This window comes from Equus caballus, chromosome 23 (genome assembly GCF_041296265.1).
Source record: "Equus caballus isolate H_3958 breed thoroughbred chromosome 23, TB-T2T, whole genome shotgun sequence".
NCBI lineage: Eukaryota > Metazoa > Chordata > Mammalia > Perissodactyla > Equidae > Equus > Equus caballus.
This window is the reverse complement of record NC_091706.1, coordinates 50,280,154-50,307,948: the sequence shown is the minus strand read 5'-3', so window position 1 is coordinate 50,307,948 and position 27,795 is coordinate 50,280,154. Positions and strand designations below refer to the sequence as shown.

The 27,795-nt window shown below is 40.3% G+C and overlaps 1 protein-coding gene across 4 annotated transcripts in view; it reads right to left on the bottom strand.

Annotated features, from left to right (window-relative positions):
- Positions 1-27,795, bottom strand: part of SH3GL2 (SH3 domain containing GRB2 like 2, endophilin A1) — a 196,677-nt gene that overhangs the window by 167,118 nt on the left and 1,764 nt on the right. The window contains exon 1 of one of the 4 annotated variants that reach the window (XM_070248235.1): positions 20,824-21,062. The exons of 2 other annotated variants lie outside the window; for them this stretch is intronic. The gene's annotated coding sequence lies outside the window, so the exon portion shown is untranslated. Of the gene's footprint in view, positions 1-20,823; positions 21,063-27,795 lie in introns of those variants that run through there. One more of the 4 variants, XM_070248236.1, reaches the window with a different exon arrangement.

The following is a 27,795-nucleotide window of genomic DNA, read 5'->3' as shown; positions in this document are numbered from 1 at the left end:
CATCCATCACTGCCCCATCTGCAGGCTTCACTCCTCTACCTGCCTGACTTCTGCAGCCATTTGATTTGCAACCCCTTACTAGACAGAGCTTTATAGGTAGAGATTTTGACCCAAAAAGTGCTCAAGATCTGCTTAAACACAAAGTTGAACATCTTTACTCTTTCTCTTCAGTCCCAACCCTCCCTCGAAAAATTTCTTACTTACTAAACTACTTACTTGATGCTTGGGCTGTACAACCCTTACTACCTGGATTAAAACTCTAACTCTCCTTGTTATAAATTGTGATCTTCAGCAAGTTATTACATTCTGCACTTCCACTGCCACATCTATAAATGGGGATGCCACCAGTAACTACTTCCCTGGGCTGTGAGAATTGTTGTTCATTAAGCGCTCTGTAATGTTGCTTACTAACACTGTCACCTGCTGGACTGAAGCCCACTGAGGGTAAGGACCAAGTCTTCATCAGCTCTGCATCCCCACAGCCCCAGTGTGATGCAGAACTAGTAGATGCTGGGATCACTTTACCATCATGGACAAGAACAGTGAAAGGACAGACCACCTTTACGTGTCACTGGGTCTCTGAGATCTCAAGCAACCAAAACAAAGCTGCTTTACTAAAAATTTGCTATTTTTTAAATTATTATGAATTAAGAGCAATACAGCCACCTCCATGGATTTTAAGTGTCTTACATTCACTAGGACTAAGGATTGGTTAAATTGTTTTCACTTCTATGTTACTGAAAATAATTCATGTTTCTCTCTATCTAATTTTCAACCTCAAATCCAGCTGACAATTCCTTTGCTTTGAGCCTTGAATAATTTTATTTGCTTTCTTGAAATGTCTATGTAAGGAGAGAGTGAAGAGTCATGAAAGTATGTACAACTCTCAAACTTCAGGGCTCTGTTCCTGACAATCCTCTGCCTAGGGAATGTCAAAGCAGCTTAAAATATCACTGTGCTTCATGCTTCAACAAATTGTCACTGCACTTGAGAAAGCATGAGTCAAAATGAACATACTTGTTGCTTCCCACGTATCTGGGTGAGGGAGAAGCAAACCTATTTATCAAAGTTTCCTTGAACAGGCTTCTACAATAAGGTTTGACCCAAAGAGTTCAAATTCCAAATTCAAAAAAGATTTCTTAACATCTTATTTCCTCAGCTATGTATATAAGTGCAAGTCAGGTCCCCAAACACAAGGATTCCATTTTAATTCAACAGATAAGCTAAAGGGAAAGAAAAATCTTGAATTTCTTCAGGGTAATAAACATTTCCTATCATGGTACGTCTAGCACTTGCACGTGAGCACAAGCATTTGGGACAGAAAAGCATTCAGGAAATCATGAAATGAACTGTATTTAACCCATGAGTTTAGATGATCAGTCTGTGATGGTACCAAGTTTCACACTATTATTTTCAAGTAAATTCAACAGAGGCAATTCTGCTATGGACTGAAACAAACACAATCACAGAAGATAAGCCCTTGGAGCCTGTTCGAAGTTGGAGTCATTAAAATTTTGAAGAAATAAGTCAAAAATGCAATTGCACATGCTATAACATGATGCAAGTATATAAAGACTATGAAGTGTGAGCCTGTGAAAGATTAACCTGGAAAACGCCTCAACATGATTTACTCTACTTAATTGTCCAACTAAATGTGTCACCGTTTTAAGGAACTATAACATTATTCTTTCCCTGGACACACAAATCCTCTTTCCCTATATCAGCCCTTATAAAGAAGAGAAAGAAAGGGCATCAGCTGGTGTACATGCTCCTCTGAAGCACTGTGTGTCTGCAGGAGTGCTTCCGTCTTACACAGAATTCACGGGACATCACAGTGAGGCCTCGTTCTCAACTGCTGATGCTCCACTTCTAAATTGCCAATTCACTGCCAGACAAGAAGCTGCCTAGACAAGAAGCGAAGGCAGTCAAGACCCATCTCGGATTTTATAATTGTTCTTATCTGCTGTGGTAGTTTTACTTATCTGCTGTGGTAACACTGCAGGACAGAGAACACCTCACACTAAATTCCTCCTTTATTCTCCTAATGAAGAAAAAGGAAAACATCAAACAGAAAATGTTAGGCAGCTCAGACTTTGGGAGAATACCAAGCTTTCACTTCACCAGACAGCATCAGTTAAATCTGATCTAAACATTTTAAAGTGATTTTAGCTTTTTGTTTCCTAGATCAAACCTCTAGGATGGCTAACAAGAAGAAGTCCAAGGGGTATGGCCATGGATGATTAAAGCAAGACGACAGGCATAGCTCACATCAATCAAACAGGAAAGCAGACACTACGCAAGCAAAGGATAGGCTGATAGTCCTCAACTCAGGCTGCATGCTGGTATCAAGCTGGTAACCCATGCTTGGGAAGCTTCTGGTTTAACTGGTCTGGGGAGGGGTGGCTGAATATTTTTTTTAAAGCTCACCCAAGTGATGCTAACTCACACTGCGTGAAACTACTTGAAAAAAAAATAAGCCACTAGTGAAGGTGATCATGTGGTCAAGCGTAGAAATTTTAGAGCAGACAAAATAATTCGTTGACTTTGATAAAACTATAAATCCATTAACTGCCTGGGCCTGATACGAGCGAGTGTGCAAACACCCAGACAGGAAGCCATGTCCTCTGCCTGTTCTGGCACCAGAGTTTTAAAGTCATTCTGGATTCACCCAGTTTGGATGTCCATAAAATTGAGAAATTCTTTAAGTAGGGATGTCATAGACTATGACAAATCTCACACCTTGAATTTTATGATATGCAGTTTATCATATATATTTCACTTAGATGGGAAGATTTACATACACAGTGAACACAAATACACACACACTTAAATAATACATGGTATGATTGCAATGTTGGGCCCAGTCCCCCTCACCAAGGAGCTGCCTGGGCCAAGATAAACACCTCTGCCTGCTCTTTTCTAGCTCTCGGGAGCTTGGACTGTATACTGACTGCAGAGTGCTGAGGGCCTCGGGGGCAGATCATTTCATTCCCTTTTATGTCTCCAGCCGCTTACCGCCTGCTAGGCACACAGGTGCTCAATGCTTGTTTGTCAGATGAATATTCCTTGAGCACAAATGAGCTCCCTGGCAATACCTAATTTGAATGAAGTCTTCCACTGTAAGCTGGTAAGGCTGAGCAAATAAAAAGAGCTAAGAAGACAATGAGTCAGCAGTGAGGGGATGTTTATCCTCCAGGGTCAGAAACAAAAGTACTTGTGAGATGATACCTCTGTCCCTGCCTTGAACTAAGCCAAACTCCACCGCAGGCTGACCAACTTCTGGGGACAACTGACCTAGAGGAGTCGGGTGACCTCTTCCTCAGGAGGCGTTGGAAAGCGGGCGCGAGAGAACATCTCTCCATTCTCAGCCCGAATGAGAGTTAGCCTGTCTGCTCTCAGTACTGCTCCTGGAGACCAGGACTCCATAGACGCGAGGCCTCCTGCCCACAGCGACCTTCCTTTACCCACTAAAGAGAGAGGATTTGAATGCACTTTGCAGGAGATTTAAGGTGAAGTGTTCTTGACAGCACATCAACTTCCAGAATAAGCAGAGGATTTCTTTTAACCACCCTGCAGTTAGCTCAAACATAAAAAACAAAAGGAGTGATTCAGTCCTAGAAATCCTTTGTTAATCCAACAAGAAGTGCTTTCATTCTGGTGCAGGTGTTTCCTACCTTCCTCACTACATTTTCCAAAAAAAAGGAAGAATAAAGAAGAAAATAGGACAATCAACTGTCTTTTTACTGTTGTTTGTAATCCTTCCTTTGCAAATCAGTAATATTTAAGTTATTTTTACACAACTAGGTCTGTATGGGACCAGCCCCCATGTATGACTCGTCAAGTCTCACCTAGAAGGTAAGATCCACCATTTTGTGAGTCATCAGACCTGCCACCCTCCTGCAGGTGGGGGTGAAAGAGATAAGGCTGCTGGTGGCCTCTACAGCAGAACATACTACAGAACACTTGGAAATAGAGAAGCAAAAACTGCACAAAAAAGTTCTGGCTAAACTGTACCAAACCAGAGACAGTTTCGTATGCTTCATCATAACCTAGCCACTTGGTATTGACTTCAACTGTGACCCACCACTGATTCCCAAAAAAACAATAGAGTTCAGGCAACAGCAATCAAACTGACACTCCACTGACAGGGTTTTCAAGGTAAATAAGCTAAAGAAATGTCCCTGCATGTGATGCAGCATCTTCGGGAGCAAAGGACCAATCAGGTACACGACCGCTTCTGAAGGACCGAGTGGGCTGAAGCAGCCTGTAAGCAGCCAAGCTTCAGGGCAGGAGAGAGGCAGGACTGACCAGGCTTGTTTAGATAGTGCACGGAGAACAAATTCAGAGGTTACTGCAAGCAACTAAAAAAAACTTGGGAGCCCTGCAGCCCCATTTCAAGTCATGGTCCCATGAATTAAGACCATTTCTGTCTCCGGCTGTCCTGATCTCAGGGACAGGTGCTGGGTGCCAAGAGCATCCTGCCTTGAGTCCAGAGGACAACATCAACGATGTCCAACTGTCATTCTTCAGTCTTTTCCTCTTTTAAGTCATATCATCCAATAAACAGAGATCTTCATTTTTTAGCACTTTATATAACAAATGCCAAATTGGTTTTCAAAAGCAGGGAAAAACGGTCTGCAAAGTAAGAGTTGGGTTTCATCAAGTTAAACCAAAGGCTTTCCGCAATGCCCTTAAAATGATGAGGTCTCAGCTCGCCATGTGTGAAATGATCTGTAAGATCCTCAGCTCAAAAATCCAACTCATGACCCCCAGGCTTGACCGTTTCTCTTTCATAACCGCTAGAACTATGACAGAATCAAATCCTCTACAGGAAGATGAAGTCTTCCCACAATGAGGCTCTCTCCCCCAAAGACCATATGCCGACTTCTGAAGGGCGGATTCAACCAGTCACCAAAGGAACTGCACCACTCACAACGACCTGAGTAAACTACCTCTACTTCTACTCAAGCATCCTAGAGGACCTGAAAACTAACAACGCCATTTAACTACTCACTGGCTTCCTCTACTATCCCCAAATATTAAAAAAAAAAAAAAAAAATTAATTACTGTCATGATTTATTTTAATCCATAACTTCTTTTCTGAAGCCTACGTGGGAAAAAGATTTGATTTCTGTAACAACTACAAAAGATACTTTGCAAGGGGTAAAAGTAAGTATTATCCACATAGCCATTAGACAAAATAACCACACTCATGAACCTAGAGAACATACACACACACACGGAGTTAAAACCAGCATTTAATCCTTTAAAGAAAAACTGCCAAAGAGAGAAACCTGAGCCATTAATTACACTTGACTATTTCATGGAAAGCAGCAAGCTGCTTCTAAGTCTAAAAATATCCTCTGAACATTAAGCCCTGTGTTTATTTCTTCCACCTTTCGCCCATTTTGCTACACGTGCATATTTCCTTTGGTAAGAGATCAGTTCAGATTAGGAATAATAGACCACCTAAGACAACATGAGCCTCAACGACCAAAAAGAAACGAACCTATGCATGAGACACACACCATCCCCAACAGGGCCTGGGCTATCGGCTGAAGATGCGAAGCAGTGCGAGAAAGCTGCAGACACGAGCACATACACAAGGCATCCACAGAAAAGCTTGGTGTACATGTATACGACGGCTACAAAATGCTGAGGGACATGTTGATGAGGGGAAAACAATCACAATGGTTATTGCAGAGCTAATGAAAAAGAAAAAATTGCAGAAAAAAATTTATAGAGATCTGTTAGCTGCTGCGGCTCCAACAATACATGACAATCTCCATGTCCTAAACTCTGAACCTTAAATCCACGTGGCATTTTCACCTGCACAGACAATTTATCCCTTTCTTCCCTCTGCTCTGCCTTCCAATGACCCCCAGCCTAAGACAATGGGTAAGGAGTTTTTTAAAAATCCCAAATGTGGGGCTGGCCCTGTGATGTAGTGGTTAAGTTCAGCATGCTCTGCTTCAGCAGCCCGGGGTTTGTGGGTTCAGATCCCAAGAATGGACCTACACCACTCATCAGCCAAGTTGAGGCAGTGACTCACATACAAAATGGAGGAAGGTGTCACAAATGTTAGCTCAGGATGAATCTTCCTCACAAAAAAAAAAAAAAAATCCAAATGTGTCTCCACACTGTGGATTATCAAGAAACCAATCTTTAAAGTCATTCCCCACAAAATCCAAAATAGAGGGACATACTCATTGAACCAGACAGAGTGTTAAGTATCAAATACTGCTTGCAATTCTGAAATCAGCAAACCCCTACTAACTAAAAAACAGATACCCTACACTAGGATAGAAGTAGTGTTCTATAGCTATATTATTAGCAAAATTATGCAGCTAGATTATCCCTGTCTACAGTATGGGCAGGGCTGCTACATAACTAATTCTTTATTACACTCTTCTCTGAAGATCTGACCAAGAAAAGATCAGAATCAAGACCAGCTGTGCTGTTCAATATCATGTCTGAGGGAGGTGCATGCGTGTGTGTAGGCATTTATTTGAAATTCTCCCTTCAAGATTATACTCCTGTTTTTAACACTGGTGGTTTTTTTCCCTCTCCTTTGTCTTAGTTACTCTGTCTTTTAAGGCTAAAGAACATAGGACATTTAATTAAAAACAGAAGAGTTTAAGAACAGCGAGGCTTACAAGGCTGTGTTTCTACTAAACATTGATCCAGTTCACCCAGGCAGGCTCTGTGCTGTAGGATACACTCCAGTACTCATGCAATTTTAATGAAAATGCTTCTGAACCCATTTCCTTTTTTGTGTTTGACCTTCTGTTCGGTACCCTGAATATTCAAACAGCCCTCTACGATGGCTAGGAAGGTCAAAGTGGAAATAGCATTTATAGGAGCCAAAATAAATGATATAAAAGTTGAAATACAAAAGGATTAAAAAAAAGTCTCAATTTTTTACTTTATAAGCTAGAAAACTGTTCAGGTTACAAAAAAATAATATTTATTCTCATATCCTGGATAGTTTTCTTATTATCAAAAGGTATATGCTCAATGTTTGTATTTTTTTAGAAAAAGAAATATCCAAAAAAATTTAAGAAAAAGAAAACTTTCAAAAACTCACATCTAGAGATAATTATTAACATTGTGAGCCTTGTTCCAAATCTCCATCCAGCCACATATTTGGACATGGCCCATGGCCACAATTTTACATCTAGGTTCATGCTACACACGCCTTGCTAAAATCTGCCCCCACCCTCAGCATATCAAGGAAAGGTGTCCATGTGAACAGATGCAGATTACATCATTCTTAAGGGCTACATACAACTCCATTGTACGCCTGTATTAATATTTCACTACCATTAACAGAGTGATGAATTAACATATGTCTCTGCACATCTCCAATTTTCCAACTTGTGATAAATCCCAAGAAGTGCCTTAATCAAAGTGAATCTACGTATCGTCACACATTGCCTAACTGGCTCCCACACAGGAGTAACCCTTGGCCCCACACCCTTGCCCCCACACCCTTGCCCCCACACCCTTGCCCAAGCTGGCTTGTCCATTTTATTTTTTAGTTGTAGCATGCATATCTTAATTTCATTCATCATTTCAATCATGTTTAGGATGCTTTTGCTGCTCAAAAGTTCTTCATTCTTATGTAGCAAAAATTACTGAAAAAATTCTACAGTCTCTGCATCTTATCAATCACGTTCAGGAAGTATTTCTCCAGCTCAAGAGAATTCATATCTTCCTTTTATACTTTACATTCTTTTACCTTCATGCTCTCCAACTGCCTAGAATTTATTTTAATATAAGAAGTGATAAAGGATCCAGTTTTATTTTATTTTCCAAATGGATAGATAACTATCTAAATATCATTTACTGAATAGTCCAATCTTTTCTCCACTGATTTGAAATGCTGCCTTTATCACATACCAAATCACCACAATATACCTGTACTACTTACTACTGGACCTTCTATTCTGTTTTATTGAAATGAATTATTAAATGATCGATTTAAAGTCTATTCAAGCATCCAAAGGATAGACTGCCGGTGTAAAATTCTGCCTCCACATTAACTAATGGCTGTGCTCCTTTAGATAAGGCACTGAACCTCTCTGTGCCTTAGTTTCCTCATCAGTAAAATGGATATTACAGCACCTACCCCATAGGGTTTTTATAGGGTTGACCTAAATGGTAAGCACTATATAAATGTTACTTATCTTTACCATCATCCTCAAAAGTAAGCCAAGAGAGATGTGACCCCTGCCTTCAGGAATTTAGAGACCAATGAAGGAGACGATTAACCAAACGGCCACAAAATTAATGCACAATGACGAACCACAGTGATAAGGTTCTGGGGAACCTCATTCAATCCAGCAGGTCAGAGAAGGAGCTTCCCAGAAGTAACATCTGAATTAAGGGCTAAAGGATGAGCAGGAGTGAAGGAGCCCCAGGGTGATGGGAGGGTGGGCACTTGATCCAGCCACATGGGCCTGACGGCACAGCCCCACATCTGCCTGTTCTGGGGACGCTCCTGCGTGCCGTCCCCTCAGGTGGGAACCTCACAAAGGGCTGGTGTCTTCTCACCGTCAACTCAGTTTAAATTTACATCCTCAGAGAGAGACTCCATGATCACCCACTTCTGAAAAGCCAGAGATATGGTCTCTGGTAAGAAAGATAATGATGTAAATCATATCACACAATCTTACTTGTTCAACAGAAGATATTCCAGCCGGAGACATTCCAAGACCCTAGTAGCTTTAGGAGGACACAAGGAGGCGTTCTTTAGCCTCAAGGCTGTCCTTTCTGAATAAAATATGCAAGTGTCTGTCAAATCATCATCTGCTCTTTTTTAGGTGCAAATAATAGTACCTTTCTCACATCTGGACTTCTCTCTGCTGGTTAGGCTTCCCCACTGTACCTGATAAACATCTATTAGTCCTTCCACATGCTGGAGAGAATGTGGTCTCTCTCCACAACACGACATCAGACATGGCCTCCTGTCATGGCACCCTAGCGTTTCTTTGATGCACTGTGACAATGTCTAATTATATATTTGCATGATTACTACTGATCTGTCTCCCAGTTCCAGGAGGGCAGGAACGAGTGTTTTATTCACCTTTCTACACTCAGAACATAGCACAGAGCCTGGCAGGTAATCGATTTAAAACATACTGTTTGTAAGACAGATGATGGCCAGAGCACACTGGGGGAGAAAAACACACTAAATCAGGGTGGACAGGCAAGGGTCAGATCAGGCAGCCCTTGCAGTTCACTATTGAGGATTTTTGCCATTGCACCCAGAAACCACTGAAAGGTTTTAAGCACACAAGCAGCAAGGACATATTCAGGTTTTGAAATTATTACTCTGGCTAAAACGTGACCTGACTAGTGGCAGGAGGGAATGCTGGGAGACAGAGAGATGGTCAGAGGCTGGACTAGGATGGCGAGGTGGAGAGAGGTGAGCAGTGGACTATCTGAGGAACTTCCTCAGCATTTCAAAACTGACATCATGACAAGTGCCAATATTTCATAGGCATAGATTTGGAATCAGAAAAATAAATTCTACATGAGTAGTAACCTCAGTAGAAAATGTGAGATTGTACCATGCAGAGACAAGTCATTGTAATCAGGGAAGCTGTAAAGTCAAAATGGGAGTGTAAACTGAAATAAAGTTTATTCCCCACAGAGGAGTCCAGTTCTGAGCCATTTCACTCACATGAGGGACATTAATCATCAACCATGGGAAGACAGCTCCTGTGTATTAAATATACTGAACGTACAAACAATGTGAAATCAAGTCACAAAGCATAGTGCCTCCCTGCCTTTGCACTGCCATATGTGTAACTCAACAGCACCATGGTTCATTACTCTTAAGAAAACCAGTAGATAATATATTGTAAATCTTCTTTCCCATAATGTTACCAAAAACAGATCTTTGAATGCTTACTCCTCAATCCTCATAACATTTCTGAAACATATTTTTAAGTTCTTTCAAATGTGAGAAGGGAATGAGTTTCTGTATCTGTGAATGGGCTTTTTAGGCAGGGGCAGGCCATCTACAGCCATGCCTCTTGAGGCATTTTGGGAATGTCATAAGGCATCCCTACCACGCTTGTACATTGCTTCTCTCTCCTCCCATCCCTCACAGCTGCCATAAGCACATCCGGCACTGCTGGTGGTAGTTTAGACACAACAAGCCTGCTGACCAGCAAGAAGAATGGACAAGAAGTTTGGGCCAGACTCTCATACTTCCATCCCTTCTGCAGAAACTCCAAGCAAGGTACTTGGCCTCCATTTTCCATGTCAAATGGTTCGGTACCAATCAAGATAGCTTCTCTCTAGAGAGGTGCTGGAGGAGTAAAATAAGCACACACACAGTATAAAATGTTAAGGTGTCACTCCACACTCATCAACAGAGAGAAAAGAGCTTCCTACTTGAGACAAATGTTAGAGAAGCAAGTGTCTGAGTAGTTACTACTTAAAGAGTCAAATCATGATGATCTCATTATTTGACTTAAGTAAAGAATTTGTTCATTCTATGAAGCCAACATTACCCTGATACCAAAACCAGACAAGGACAAGACAAAGAAGGAAAATTACAGGCCAATATCACTGATGAACACAGATGCAGAAATCCTCAACAAAATATTGGCAAACTGAATACAGCGATACATTAAAAGGGTCATACACCATGATCAAGTGGGATTTATTCCAGGGACAGAGGGATGGTTCAAGATCCGCAGATCAATCGATGTGATACATCACATTAACAAAACAAAGAATGAGAATCACATGATCATCTCAATAGATGCAAAGAAAGCATTTGACAAGATCCAACATCCATTTATGATAAAAACTCTCAAGAAAATGGGTATAGAAGGAAAGTACCTCAACATAATAAAAGCCATATATGACAAACCCAACAGCCAACATCATACTTAATGGTGAAAAACTGAAAGCCATCCCTCTGAAAACAGGAAGAAGACAAGGGTGCCCACTCTCACCACTCCTATTCAACATAGTACTGGAGGTATTGGCTGGAACAATTAGGCAAGAAAAAGAAATAAAAGGAATCCAAATTGGAAATGAAGAAGTGAAACTTTTGCTATTTGCAGATGACATGATTCTATATGTAGAAAACCCTAAAGAATCCACTAGAAAACTATCAGAAATAATCAACAAATACAGCAAGGTTGCAGGGTACCAAAATCAATTTTTAAAAATCAGTTGCATTTCTATACACTAACAATTAACTAGCAGAAAGAAATCCAGAATATAATCCCATTTATAACCATAAGAAAAAGAAACATCTAGGAATAAACTTAACCAAAGAGGTGAAAGACCTGTACACTGAAAACTACAAGTCATTACTGAAAGAAATTGAAGACAACATAAAGAAATGGAAAGATATTCCATGCTCATGGGTCAGAAGAATAAACATAGCTAAAATGTTCATACTACCTAAAGCAATCTACAGATTAATGCAATCCCAATCAAAATCCCAATGACATTCTTCACAGAAATAGAACAAAGAATCCTAAAATGTATATGGAACAAAAAAAGACCCTGAATAGCCAAAGCAATCCTGGGAAAAAAGAACAAAGCTGGAGGCATCACAACCCTGACTTCAAAATATACTACAAAGCTACAGTAATCAAAACAGCATGGTATTGGCACAAAAAGAGACATATAGATCAATGGAACAGAATTGAAACCCCAGAAATAAAACCACACATCTATGGACAGTTAATCTTCAACAAAGGAGCCAAGACCATACAATGGAGAAAGGAAAGTCTCTTCAATAAATGATACTGGGAAAACTGGACGGCCACATGCAAAAGAAGGAAAGTAGACCATTATCTTGCACCATATACAAAAATTAACTCAAAATAGATTAAAGACTTGAATGTAACACCTGAAACCATAAAACTCCTAGAAGAAAATATAGGCAGTACACTATCTGACATTGGTCTTAGCATCAGCAGCATCTTTTCCAAAACCATGTCTATTCAGGCAAGGTAAACAAAAGAAAAAGTTAACAAACGGGACTACAGTAGACTAAAAAGCTTCTGCAAGGCAAAGGAAACCAGAAACAAAACAAAAAGACAACCCACTAACTGGGAGAAAATATTTTCAAATCATATATCCAACAAGAGGTTGATCTCCAAAATATATAAAGAATTCATACAATTCAACAACAACAAAAAAACATGATTACAAAATAGGCAGAGAATATGAACACTTTTCCAAAGAAGATATACAGATGGCCAACAGACACATGAGACGACGTTCAACAACACTAATTGTTAGGGAAATGCAAATCAAAACTACAATCAGATTTCATCTTACACCAGTCAGAACAGCTGTAATTACCAAGACAAAAGACAACAAATGTTGGAGAGGATATAGAGAAAAGGGAATGCTCATACACTGCTGGTGGGAATGCAAACTAGTGCAACCACTATGGAAAACAGTATGGAGATTTCTCAAAAAATTAAAAATAGAAATACCATACGATCCAGCTATCCCACTAAATACTTTGGTATTTATCCAAAGAACTTGAAATCAATGATCCAAAGAGATTTATGCACCCCTATGTTCATTGTAGCATTATTCACAATAGCCAAGATGTGGAAGCAACTCAAGTGCCCACAACAGATGAATGGATAAAGAAGATGTGATATATATACACACACACACATATGTATACACATACACACACACACACACACACACACACACACAATGGAATACTACTCAGCCATAAAAAAGAGAAAATCGTCCCATTTGCAACAACATGATATGATGTTAAGCGAAATAAGCCAGACGAAGACAAATACTGCATGATTTCACTCATATGTGGAAGACAACAAATACATGGATAAAGAGAACAGACTAGTGGTCACCCAAGGGGAAGGGGCTTGGGCATAGGTGAAAGGGGTGAAGAGGCACATATACATGGTGACAGACAAAAAGTAGACTACTGGGGGTAAGCACAATGAAATATATTCACAAACTGACAAATAATAACATACACCTGAAATTACATGTTATAAACCAGCATGATCTCAATAAAATTAATGAGGGAAAAAAGAAAAAGAACTTGTATTTGGCAGGGGGATTATTCAAAAGACCCTAACACTTGTTTCAAAACATAAGTAACAGCTCCACTTAAAGAAACACATTTCAAAACCAAACTTTAAGAACTTTTGAAGGAGAAATATTATTTATTTGATGTATGGGTAATCTATAACAAATCTTTTTTCTGAGCTTTTTTTTTTAAACGAAGGAGAGAAAAAAAGGAAAGAGGAAGAGAGGGAGAGGAGGAGGGAGACAGGCAGGAGGATGTACTAATCAATTAAGTTTGTGAAACTGTACATAACCATACCCTGCTGTAAGAATCCTGAGTATTTCATGAGGATTAGGCTCTGGAAAGTCCTGCAGTGTGGAAACATGCTTAACTTTGTTTAATCTAATGATTTCTCAAACTTACTTGGTCCCGGCATGTATCTTCCCCCACGTTCTATCTACTAATAGAAGACATTGTGGACAGCAGTCCCGAAAGCTGAGGAGTGGTTCTGAGTCAAGTTTTTAATAGGAATGTCTGTGCCCCTCCTCAGACCCAATTCAGACTCTAAGTGGTGGGAACCAAGTGTGCCCCACAGCCCAGTTCTGGAACCACTGCATCAGCTTAAGCGGTTTTAAACAATTTGCAGAGATGCTAGGCCAGGGTCAGAATCACTACTAAACGAAGCATGAGGCAAAAGGAAAGCATCCTCCAAATTTTAATGTAAGAAAAGTAGAGTGATTTAATTTACAAAAACAGAACTGCACGCCCTTTTTCCAGTCCATGGGTACTGTACTAATCAAGACTTTAGGACAACATTCCACTCAGGAACAAGAGGAGATTAACGTACTGATACGAACAAGAATCTATTTGCATAAAGAGAGTTTTTAAATCAAAAAATTATTGAGTAGCCTATTAAAGCATATTTTAATAACCTGAATAAAATAACTTACAAACCAAACAGACTCACACCTCACTTTCCACTGGTAATGCCCAATTATTGAGAGAAGTGCCCCACAAACCCCTTCTGCTCTTGAGAGCCACCCTAAGAAGGACAGTGCAGAATGTACACATAACAAAGTTCCATTATGATACATCTACCTTAATTCAAAAATCACTCTTTTATAGTGATATTTTTAAATGTTGAAATCTAAAAAAACTTAGGGCCAAAATGTGAAGTTTTGCAGCAAATAAAAGCATCGGTTTAGCAAATGCTTCCACCAGATTACAATGCAGGGAGACAAATTTCTGAGGCAGAGTCTTCAACGCTGTTTCTCAATTTACAAGTTAATCGGCTCCAGAAATTTAAAGAGATTCCGCAGAGGCTGGAAAAACAAGCTTTCCTCCAGAAATGACTTCACAGCCTATTTGTCTCAGAGCTCGAAGCACTTTTCATTGATGCCATTAAACAGTGCCAGGCCCCAGAGAAAGCCAAACCATCCATAAAGGCACACTTGTGCCCAACCAGCAGCCACCCTCAGTGCTCTGGTTGATCCTGCCAGACACGTCCTCTCTGGGAGGAAGCTGAGAGTGGCCTGCCCATCTCATTACCAAGGCTGTGTTTTATGGTAGTGGTTCTTCCATTTTGTTCTATTTTGTTTGGGGTGGAGAGAACAGGGTATTATTTTTCCATTCACAGCTTCCTAAACTTTGCATTTTCTGTCCCCCAAATAGAAGCCCACAAGAGGCTACTGATAGTATTCTGCATTCATGCTCAAAGGGAATCACTGGGAATATCTCCTATCTTCTTAGGGTATCTCCATCTCACTTCATTCTTCGTTGCTGGCATGGCATTGCCTACAAGCCTTTTACAGAGAAGCTAAAAAGTGATAGATGCCCAGAATTTCCTGCTACAAGGGCTGGAGAACGAAGCTGAACATTTTGCACCAAGTTACTGAGAACATCTTGCAGAAGCTCTCTTCTACACCATCAGTACATTTCCTAGCTGCCCTCCTTCCCTTTATGCAAAACACAGAATCACAGCCATGACCCTGTCTTTGCTAAGAATAAGACTAGGGAGCTGGGATTTAAAAAAATATTTAAAACAAACGCCAGCAAAAGCCACTAGCAACCTTCTGATTTGTGATGCCTTTACATTTCTTAGAGAAACAAGAAAAGCAGCTGTGTACTCAGAAGAAACCCAAGCAGCACAATTTAATTCAGGGCTCTATGGAGGGCGAGGCAGGTGTTCTAACAGCCTTAATGCTAAATGCCTAATGGAGCAAACCCGCATTGATTGATAGTTCCAGAACTTGGCTGAAAATTGGGTTTGCACCCAATCCCAGTGATGACTTGTAAGATTCTTCTATCCCTTGTTTTCAATTTAACCTCAGGAAGTAGGGATTGGAATAAAAGGTAACGAGGATGGAGTGGAAAGAAAATTTAGTGCTGGATACACCTAATTACAAAAGATGAGGCAGAAAATGCGGAAACACAAACTGCTTGTCCATAAGCCCACTGACCAGGAAAACTCATTGTCTAAACGTCAATTTTAAAAATAATCTTTTAGCAATATAGTGCAGTGCTTGGCATATAAATTCTCAGTGTACTTTAGCTACTATTATAGCTCTTTTTTTCCAACATCAGGCCTAATGCATATCTGCTTTATGGCCTGCTTTCTTCACTTAGCAATAATCATGACTATTCCCCTACACCAATAAACACTGCCCTATGGATAAAATGGCTACAGACACTCCATAATGTGGACACACCATGATTTACTTCCCTATGCCCTATCATTTGACATTTAGGTTCTTTCCAATTTTTCACTACAATAACTATTAAAGTGAACTGTGTACACAAGTTGTACATGCTTATACATTTATCTTCTGTGGACAGATTCCTAAAAACAGAATTACAAGGAAGAGCACTGCTGATCTGCAGGAGTGTTACAACAGTTTACACTCCCACCATCAAATGAGAGCCATGGTCTTGCACCACTGCTAACTCAGAATGCTACCATCCTTCCAATCTATGCCGATCTAAACAATGAAAAATGGCTCGGATTGCTGTCTGATGTCCATGATTCTTATATTTGTATCTTGGCCACTTGTAGTTCTTTCATATATTGCCTTTCCATATTCTTTTTTAATTTTTCTATTAAGGTGTTCATTTTTATCTTACTGATTATTAAATGCTTTTAGATATTTCTTCGTTTGACATTTAAGGCAGGAATAGGACTCATACTTGAGAATTATTGGCAGTTATCAGCTCTGTAACTAGCTGGTCTGGATTAAAATCCTGGCTCTGCCACTGAAGCTGCATAACCTTGGGCAACTTACTTAACCTCTCTGTGCTTCAGTTTCCTCATGTGTACAATGGGGATAATAATGTCCTTAATAGAGTCATTACGGGTAGTTAAAATAGTGCCTAGCCATGCTAGCCATTTTTACAATTAAGGAAGTTTATTTTAAATTTACAAACTTACAATTTTATGAGGGCTTGTTTTAATTTAACTTCTCAATTAACTCTTAAGAATATGTGATGTATTCTTAAGCAGAAATAAACAAACTTTAAAATGTATGCACAAGATAACCCCAAAATATAAATATGAATAAACAGAAAAGAAACAGGAAGGAGAGATTCAGTCAACAAACATCTATTGGACGCCCACTGAGTCAGGCCTTGGAGACATAATGAAGGACAGAACAGAGTCCTTTTCTTTTTTTTGTTTGTTTGTTTTGTTTTTTGTGGGTTTTTTTAAGGAAGATTAACCCTGAGCTAACATCTGCTGCCAAACCTCCTCTTTTTGCTGAGGAAGACTGGCCCTGAGGTAACATCTGCTGCCAAACCTCCTCTTTTTGCTGAGGAAGACTGGCCGTGAGCTAACATCCATGCCCATCTCCCTCTACTTTATATGTGGGACGCCTACCACAGTATGGTTTGCCAAGTGGTGCCAGGTCCGCACCCGGGATCCGAACTGGCGAACCCCGGGCCGCCAAAGCAGAACGTGCGTGCTTAACCGCTGTGACACCAGGCCGGCCCCTAGAGTCCCTTTCTTTATACTCACCCTGGAGAATACCAACGAGGAAATAGGTGCTTACAGTACAGTGGCCAAGCCCTATACTTAAGGGAAATAATAGGAAAGTTGCCTATATGGGCAACTTTGATTGCACATGGAAAAGCATTTAACCCACACCAAATGAGGGAAGGGTAAATCTCCTAAGAAATTATTAAGCTGAGACCTTGAAGAGTAGTAGTGATTAGTCAAGTACACAGTGGAAGAGAGGGAAGGGGAATTTCCATAAAGAGGAAAGCATGGTGCAAGGGCTCAAAGGCTGGTAAGTGTGTGTGGTACAAAGGAAAGAGGTAAAAGATAATCACACATATAAGAATTGTGAGAGTTGAGATTAGGTCTGTACACGAGGGTCAGAACACTCTCCAAACTCCTTAACAGGACTCATAAGGGCTTTATACTGGGAGCCATAGGAGCCACTGAAGAGTTTTGAGCAGAGGAGCAACACTGGATTTGCTCTTTACGGAGACGACTATCGCTACACTTAGACATGAATCAGAGGGGAACAAGACCAGAAATATAAAACGTCAGAACCGAAACTCACACCCAAGACCCTAATACCTCAGCAGAGAAACTTAGGAATTCGGAGAGGGGTTTGAAAATCAAGCGACCAGTGACTTGTGTGGGGTCTCACAGGGCCTCAGCACGGGAAAACTTGGAAGAGATCTGAAGTCCTGGGCTCCTAGTGATCATGTTCTATACAGCCTAATGACCTGTGGTCTTTCAACATTTTCTGAAGGATTTCAAGAGCTTCTCTTGAATTGCATCTCTGCCTCCCTTCCAAACATTAGGCACAGAACAGATGACTCAATGCTGCTTTAAACAAATGATCTTCTCTTTTATGATACATAATCAAATCCCCTTTGGGGGGCAGAAAATTCCTTGATGGTCAGGAAATGGCTGACCATCTATACAGTCAAATTGTTGGAGGGGGCAAGTTTTGAAAAATACAGTTGGTGCTGACTTGTGTCCTCAATAACACTGATTCCCTCAATGAGGGTCATTCGCTTTATTCTTCTTTCAATCATTCTGATTTAGTGAAGGAAAAAGTCTCAGTGTATTGTTAGACCCTCTACTGCTTGTCTAACACTTGTTAATCTCCTGTTTTAACAAAAGCAGAATAAATCTCAAGCTCACAGATTTACTTAAGCAAGAGTATAGGACTTAATGTTTTTGTGTGTGATAATTTCCGACACCTCTATTTATGATAAATGATAGTGGTTTTTCCATTTATGAAAGTGATACAATGATTCATTTTTAAAGTCAGTAATTTAAAGATGAATTCAGATGCCCGAAAGTCATGAAGATAAAATCAAATGACAAATTTGGGAAACAGTCAAATTATTCCACCATAACTACATGCAAAGAGTCTACAGAAGTTGACTGCCTAAATTCACCTGAATCATTCATGGCAGCAATCAGCAGTGACATCAGATATCAAGAATTGAGATGTTATAAAGAGCAAGCCAATACATATCACATGATATCAGCATAACCCACTGCCTCATAGAAGTACAGTAACAGTCATAACATTTAGACAAATGCACTGAGATTTTATGATAAGCTTTCCATTTAGGACACATCCTTTCATAGAAGGTGGTTTACGTGAAAATGGATCAAAATGCTTTAAATGTATACATCTTGAGACACAGAAAGTAGCTGAAAGAATTTGTAAGAAATGAATTATATGGATCTAAATGATCACAAAATACTTGTTAAACAATTTAAACTTCATCAGCAATGATAAGCTTTCCCTGTTGGAGCTAGGAAAAAGGAGTTTTCCATGTCTACATCAAGAAATGGGTGATGAGCACTATAAGCATCTCTCTGGAAAATTTGGTTTCAGGTGAAGGTAACAACCAAAAAAGCAGGGAAAATCTCAAGATTTTAGATCTGTGAGTTTGAAAGGGACCAAAGATGCCCAGAGGGTAATAGATGAGATGAATAGAAGAGAGCTGAACGGAAAACAATTTTATGTTTGCTAAACTTAATTAAAAAGTGTAACAGGAGACAGGACTTAAGTACAAGGCTGAGCATAAGCAGCAGAATGCGGGGGGCTGGCCCAGTGGCATAGTGGTTAAGTTCACACACTCTGCTTTGTGGCCTGGGGTTCACAGGTTCAGATCCCAGGCGCAGACCTGGCACCGCCTGTCAAGCCACACTGTGGCAGCATCCCACATACAAAACAGAGGAAGAGTGGCACAGACGTTACCTCAGTGATAATCTCCCTCAAGCAAAAAGAGGAAGATTGGCAACAGATGTTACCTTAGGGTCAATCTTCCTCAAAAAAATAATAATAAAATTTTTTTTAAAAGGAAGCAGAATAGAATCTCTGGATGATAGGATATTAACTTTGATGAGTAAAACCTTGACGATGGTATTGATGAGGAATATCTCCAGAAAGCACTTCCTTCAGTCAGTCTACAAACATGACGGAGGATAGCCACAGCAGAAGGTCTGGAGGTCCCTCTTGCCCAGAAGTAGCCACTTAAGCAGTTTAATGAATAATATAAATATGGCCAGCAAATCACTGTACACGTTTTCACTCAACAATAAAGAAGCACACCAGGGTAAGCTTCAGGTCAGTGCATCACTCAGACACAGAACCATGCCTGACTATTCTCTCCCCAACCAAGCTGCTCAACTGACTCCAAGTCCTTACAGGACATCTCAAGGCGCCAGACCTCATCTTTTCCAAAACATGTCCGGCACTGTCCACCAGCTGCAACCCGAAACCCACTCAGAGCTAAGGATCCACAAACCACATCAAAGAGCATGGAGTTAACACATCCCAGACAAACACCACCAAGTGTGCTACACACATCTGCAACCCTCAACAACTTAATGAACAACTTCAAATTACCATGTAACTGTCGGATGTGCCCATATTAGATAAGATCATTTCACTGTGTCTGTGTTGGCATTTGCCTTCCACAAGCACAGAAACAGATGTACGGAGAACAGTCAAGCACTCTACTCTCACTGGTAAAAATCCCTGGTGCCTTGCTGGAGACTAATAATTCAAGAATCCCTTCATAGTTCCAGTCTCTCCACTTGAAGATTAATGAAGCTGTCAATGTACTACCAGCGCACCAAGCTAAGAGGCTGCTCAGGAAGTAGTTAATGGCCTCACTGTTTAAAATTGATAAGGAACCCCAAAAAGAAACTTGTGTTTCACTAGGGGAAAAAAATACATAATATCAAAAAACCCAAACATTGTAGGAAAAAAACTGTAAAATAGAAAATATATTCAAAAAGACATATGGAACACTGAACCTAATAAGAAAAGATTAATTGAGCAAACTAGACTTAAAATTTATACAGGTGTATGTATATATGTGTATATACACATACACACAGTCATAAACACACATACAAATGAATGTGTTATAGACACAGGGTGGAACAGACTTCTAGCTTCTTACCAACACCCACTTCTACATCCTGGGTACTTGCTAGACTACAGTTCCCAGCCTCCTTCATTCTTCCCTCACACTTAGGCGTACCATGGTTTGGCCATGTTACAAGTTCCAGCCAAATGAACATAAACAGAAGCCAATGCTCCTTCTATTAGTTTTCTGTTGTTGCATAACAAATTACCACAAATTCAGCAGCTTAAAACAATAGCCACATATTAGCTTACAGTTCTACAGGTCAAAAGTCTGGGCCAGCTTGACTGGGTTCTCTGCTCAGAGTCTCCCAAGGCCAAAATCAAGATGTCAGCTACACTGGGCTTCTATCTGCAGGCTCTGGGGAAGACTTCCCTTACATTCAGGTTGTTGACAGAATCCAGTTCTTTAAGGCTGTGAGTCTAAGGTCCTCACTTCTGTGTCAGTTGTCATCCCAGAGCTGCTCTCTGCTCCCAGAGGCTGAGTGCATTCCATCTCACCCGGCCCTTCTATCTTTAAACAGCAACAGCATGTCTAGTCCACCTCACACTTCCAATCCTTCTGACTTCCCCTTCCACGACCAGCCAGAGAAAATTCTCTGCTTGTAAAGGGCTCATGTGACTAGATTAATCCCAACAATATAAGCTCCCTTTAGCCATATGAAGTAACAATCCCGGGAGTGACATCTTGATAGTGACAGGTTGACCCACACTCAAAGGGGAGGGGACTACACAAGAGGGAAGGTCATTGAGGGTCTTAGCATTCTGCCTGCCACATTCCTCTTCCAAGCCTGGCCCATGAAATATCTCCCATGTTTGTTCCAACATACTGTTTCCCTTTGGCAATCTTGAAAACCATGTGTTAAAGATGGCAGAACCCCAGTCATCCTGGATCTCTGAAGCAAATAACAGGAAATAAGAATGAAACAAGCTTTGAGCAACAAAGACCCATTAAGACTTCTTGGTTAAACACAAGCATTAGGCCCTCTTGCAAAATTCAGATTAATACACCCGAACCTACTGGTTGAAAACTAGATCTAAAAAAGAACTTCCGTTGTGGTAACTGGCAAATGGAACTAGCAGGAAGAAAACAGATGAGAACTTTTATAAGTTTCAGAAGGAATTTTATTGCCCAAATCAGCCATGAGCCATGAGTAGTTAAAAGCCTGTGACTGTAAAATGACCCCCAAATTTAAATAAACAGGAAGCTACCTAAAGAAGCTGTGCAGCTCCCCACGAGGCCACAATCCCTGCCACCCTCTTTAGATTTGACCAAAGGGAAGAAAGAACAAAAGAGTTCTTCCCAGGTTGCAGAACCAGGATAAAACCAAGGAACTGCCTCTACTGTAGGGGTTGGGGACTTCACAATGCTTACCCAGAAGGTGGCATCACTATTATGGACAATGACTGCCATGACTCCCACTCTTCCCTTTCCCAAATGGGAGTGTTCACTGTGGAGGATATGTTTTTGTACATTAAAAAGCATAAGCAGACTATTCGTATGTGCCTAACAGACACTGTACTTCGATACTGAGACGCCCTTTAGCATTACCAAACTGCTCCAATTAGGATCCACGGGGGAAGCTCAGCTTGAATTATAGGGAAGATATTTATATTTCTTTCAGATATCATAATTCAGAATAGGCCACAAAATATTGCCTAGTGCTTTCAGAGACCTAAGCATCTAAGCAAACCTGCTAGAAGCCAGGTGGTTTCAAGAACTATACACAGCTTCTCCATAGTCATCCATACCGGACACAATTTGACCTGGGATGGGAGACAGGGACTAAAGAGGGGGAGGTTAGAGCAAAGCAACCAGAACATCACATTCTGAATTCAGAAGTCATACTAGATGTAAAAGCTTCATAAACAGTAAAATGATTTCCTGAAGCATCAGACGCAGTTGATGATTTAGTACCACCTGAAAATATTTTGTTGATAGTCTTCAGGAACACTTGAGAGGGTCTCACAATCATGACATTTTAATAATGACATCTTAATAGGTATAGCTATAGCTCTCTTCTTAGTCTTTATTATTCATTATAGACCACATAAATCACTCTCAGACATTTGGACTCCAAAGTGATTGGGCAAACAGACAAAATCTAAACCAAAAAAATTCAGAAAGGTTGTACTGTGAAATTTTAAACTTCATATTTTGTCTCCTGCTGCCTCAATATCCCCAGACACACAAACGGTGAGCACCCCACCTGGTGACCAAGGGCACCAGTGTGAAAAGGTGTGCCTCCACACAAGTTGCTTTCTCTGCCCGCCCCGGACCATGACCTGGTAACATTCAAACACATCAAGGAAATTCCCTTGCGCCTTTTTTTGCATACTCCACCTTGACCCCAGGATCCGCGTGTTCTCCTGGCTCCCCGCCTGCTTGGTTAAGCCTGTTCCCTTGGTGCTCCTCCCATGTGGCCCCCTCTTGGTGAGCAGTGACTCCGTTTCTCTAAGACCTATGAGTACAATAAACTTTGTTTTCCTGCACCTCTATTTGTTCTCTCTTGTGGCCACACCCCACTGGTCATCACATAAAATACAGAACAAGGATACAGAGAATTCAAAGAACAGAAAGGGAGAAAAAGAGAAGTCAAGGAAAGCCCTAGTATCTTGCCCATCTGGCCTCGACTTCTGAAGGACTGCTCATCCCCAGGAAGCTCCCACTACTTTCAACCCTGGAGCTGGTCTTGCACTCCACCTCGCCAATTCTCATTATTCTCTTAACAATGGGTCTTGCGCTTCTCTCTCACTTCCTGAAGCTACCCACGCTAGAGAAAGCCCTAGTGTTGCCTGATGCCCTGGGAATCTGTACGCAGCACAAGAGGCTTGAAAGAATGGAATCTGCTCTGCAAGCTTCCTCCCCCAACATTAAGCTCCTCCCCTGCCAATGACATTTCTCCTCAAAATAGTCACCATTTTCCCCAACTAAGTCATCCCTTTTTCATAAGTATTGCTAATTAATTTGGGAGGTACTTTAAAATTTTCTAAGTCAATTGAAACCAAAATTCATATAAACTCAATTTAAAACATTAAAGAATCACTATGGGGAAAAAACCTTGCAAAAATATAACCACATCAACAATAAAAACTTTAATCAAGAAGAATCTCAGTCTTAGGGGAATTATTTTCAGTTGCCACTTTCGTTTCAAACACCCCATCGGTCCATTTGCCAAGGTCATTGGTAAGTTAGAGCTCATTAACAACTTTGTTCTTTTTTATGTGGTTCAAGTTATCCTTATTATGCAAACATCATCTTATTCAATTCTGACACTTCCGGAAAGGTTGTTTTTCTTTTTTTGTGTGTGAAGAAGAACTGCCCTGAGCTAACATCTGTGCCAGTGTTCCTCTATTCTGTTATGTGGGTTGCCACCACAGCATGGCCACTGACAAGTGGTGTAGACCGGCACCCAGGAACTGATCCCGGGCCACAGAAGCTAAGCTAACTAAACTTAACCACCAGGCCACAGGGCCAGCCCCCGGAGAGGCTTTTTATATTTGACCACCCCTAAAGTTGGTTCAGAGAAGGCTGCATTTTGATCATACATTCTAAAGCCCAGTAATAGAATGGATTGAGAGACTGTTATTGTAAGAACCACTTCATTCTCTCCTAATGACATGATCAGTTTCTTACAAGGCATTTTTACTATAGGGGGCAGGTGGGATAGAGATTAAGAATCTCTTTAAGAAGCTGGTGATAGGCCAAGGACCTTCTCCCTCCGAAAAACGCACACATAAAATGTGGCACACAATTTTAGAAAATATAAAGGCCCTCTGCAGCCTATTATGGACCCCAGGCTAAGACTCTGACAAAGAGTGCAGGTATGGGAAGCCCGCATCAACCAGTACACTACACTGGAGGTCTACAAGGCAGCAGAGACTTTACTGCTTAGAGCAGGCAGTTAAGGAACTGAGAGCCTCACTCGGATAAAGTCACAACTAATAAAATATTTAATTAAATACCTTAACAAGTTTTAAGTCTCACGACATCAACAAATGCATAAACAGATTTATGTAACATTCTCCAGAGCAAAGCATCTATATAAAACACAACATTTTAAATGCGATGAGAGCATGAAGAAATTACCTAAAACAGAAAGGCATAAAATACCAATGTAATTAAATTTTTCCAGTTGAAGAATCTGTGTGACAATAATTACATACTATACATAATTACAGACTATATCATAACACACAACCTAATCAAATATGAGTTTTATCATTTAAAAAAAATCAGAAGATATAGTCTATAATTGGTATATATCCTAACCAAACTCATTGAAAAAAGAAAACATATCTCATTTAATGCAACAGAAAATTATTATTTACAGACTGAATTGTCCTTTTAAATGTTGAATCAAATACAATACTTTAATGAATCCTTTTACACAATAAGGACTGTTATGGGTTGACTTTTGCCCTCCTAAAATTCATATGTTGAAGTTCTATCCCCCAGTACCTCAGAATGTGACTTTATTTGGAAATAGGGTCATTGCCGATATAATTAGTTAAGATGAGGTCATACTGGAATAGGGTGGGACGCCACCAATCCAGTACGACTGGTGTCCATAGATAAAAGGAAATGTGGACACAGACAGACAGGGAGAATACTGTGTGAACATGAAGGCAGAGATCAGAGTGACGTGTCTACAAACCAAGAAAGGCCTCAGACTGAAAACAAACCACCAGAATCTAGGAGAGAGGCCTGGAACAGATCCTTGCCTCATGCCTTCAGAGGGAGCATGGCCCCACTGACACCTTGACCGCAGACTTCAAGTCTCCAGAAATACGTGACAATAAATTTCTGTTGTTTAAGGCACTCATTTTGTGATACTTTTTTACAGCAACTCTACCAAACTAATAGTGACCTAAGAAATTTTACTCTGTAACAAACGTTCACGCTACTATAAAGCAAGGGATGTCCACATCAAATGCTTGATAGAGTGAAAAAAAAAAATGGGTAGATTTTGTAAGAACAGCATGTTAACTGGAACCAGGAGCTATTTTTACCTAATCTTCTGCCAGTTTAAACCAAGTGAAAAGAAGTGACATTACTCTTGCCAAAATGAAATCCCAATATGAATAAAATTTACTAAAAGTAGAGTAATACATGCTGATTTGCCCTATTTTACAGTAAAAAAAGAAGGATATTTATTCTAAATGCATGGTACATTATATCTTTATGAGCAATTAATAAGAGTACATTAAAGTAAAAAGATGATCAATTTTTACTATTTTGATATATTCGCAAGCTGAAAGGATTTTCCCCTCTAATAAGATTTATTTGGCAAAGCATTTTTTTAAGCCTCCAGATAGCAAAGATGTTGAAAATAACTGTCAGCAACAAGGTAGACATAATCAGTTCTAAACCAAAAGAACAGTTGTGACATATCTAATCAGAGATTTCAAATCGGTAGTAAACACTAAAGGTATACTGCTTTATTAACACAAATATCATCCCTCACAAATACAAGCAAAAAACTCAATTTCATAGAAAGAGAAATGTTTGCCTGAAGAGGGGCCTTCCACTTATAAACTCAGTCTATTTAATCTAGCATATCCATTCTCAAAAGGAAATAATTCTAAGTCCAAAGCTTCCTCTACAGATAAGACCAGGTTCATAGAGGTGCACGGGGAAAAATGGCTTAAAAAGTAGGACACGGCGGGGCTGGCCCTGTGGCCGAGTGGTTAAGTTCGCACGCTCTGCTGCAGGCAGCCCAGTGTTTCGTTGGTTCAAATCCTGGGCTTGGACATGGCACTGCTCATCAAACCACGCTGAGGCAGTGTCCCACATGCCACAACTAGAAGGATCCACAGCAAAGAATATACAACTACGTACTGTACTGGGGGGCTTTGGGGGAAAAGCAAAAAAATAAAATCTTTAAAAAACAATTAAAAAAAAAAAGTAGGACATGGGGGCCGGCCGCCCAGCGGTTAAGGTCATATGTTCCGCTTTAGTGGCCCAGGGTTCACCAGTTCAGATCCCGGGTGTGGACCTACACACGGCTTATTAAGCCATGCTGTGGTAGGTGTCCCACACATAAAATAGAGGAAGACGGGCATGAATGTTAGCTCAGGGCCAATCTTCCTCAGCAAAAAAGAGAAGGACTGGCAGCAGATGTTAGCTCAAGGCTAATCTTCCTTAAAAAAAAAAAAAAAAGTAGGACATGGCTTTTTCCCCTACATACAAACAAACATTAGCACTGGCTTTACACACCCTTCAAAATACACGTACAGGCACAGGAAGAATAACCTTTGCCTTGGGCTTTCTAAGAGTGAGCTACCGTAACTTACAGATAAGAAGAGATTGTGTGTTGCTTCACCTTTAAAATAAAAAGCTTTTCAGTAAAAAGAAGAAAATGACGCAGTGATTCCGCATCTGGCTTTGGTGTGATAAATACTAATCTCATCTTAACAGAGGTAGACCTCCTCTAAGGATCTAAGTTCTTTCACATCACAATTCAAACGTTTTATTGTGAACTTCAGAGCTGGGTAAAACTTCTGGATTTAGCTGCAGTGGAGCCCCTTGATTATTTTCTGTTAAGATAGCAAAGCTAAAAATTATTGCTTCTGCAATTTCCTCCTGTCTCATTATTACTAACATAACAGACAGTATTTTATATTTATAAAATTATCCTGCACGTTAATACCATTTATTGAACACTTTTTACATTTGCTCTACAAATTTATTTATCCTCATATCGATTCCAAGAAACGGATATTATCTTCATTTTAGCAAGGCCAGATTCAAAAGTTAAATAACTTGCTCAAAGTCACAGACAGCAGAGGCGGGTCAAGCCTTAGCTTTTCCCACTCCATAGCCAAGGTTCCTAACTGCCTTTTAGGGCACCAAGACTTGCAAAGGAAGTCCTCAGAATCAAAGAGAAAAAAAGGATGTATTGTTGGTAAATTCAGTGCTGAGGTCTGCTTTACAGAAGTGACAAGTACCTGAAATAAAAAAAGGCTGGTGACATCAATGAAGTCCTGCCTGAGAATTTATGGGGAGCACACATGCCGCTTCTGTAAACCTGAAGGAATTTGAAGTATAAAGTCACTAGAGGTCTTCCAAATTACACTAACAAGGCACTTAGAGTTACAAACACTTCCGGCAGAGAGGTCTTAGATCCAATTTGAAAAGCAAAAATTAATGGGCATTTTTTTTACTGAAATCGTCTTAGGATTCTTGATTTCCCAAACTCACAGATATAACTGATTCTACAAAGGCAAGTCTGTGGTGATGAAGATGGCATGTGGGTACAGACAAGATGAACTTCATGCTGCATCTGCCACTCTAATTTAACCAAGATATAACACAACCCTCACCTTTTCTGTATGGGGTTTATAATAGGA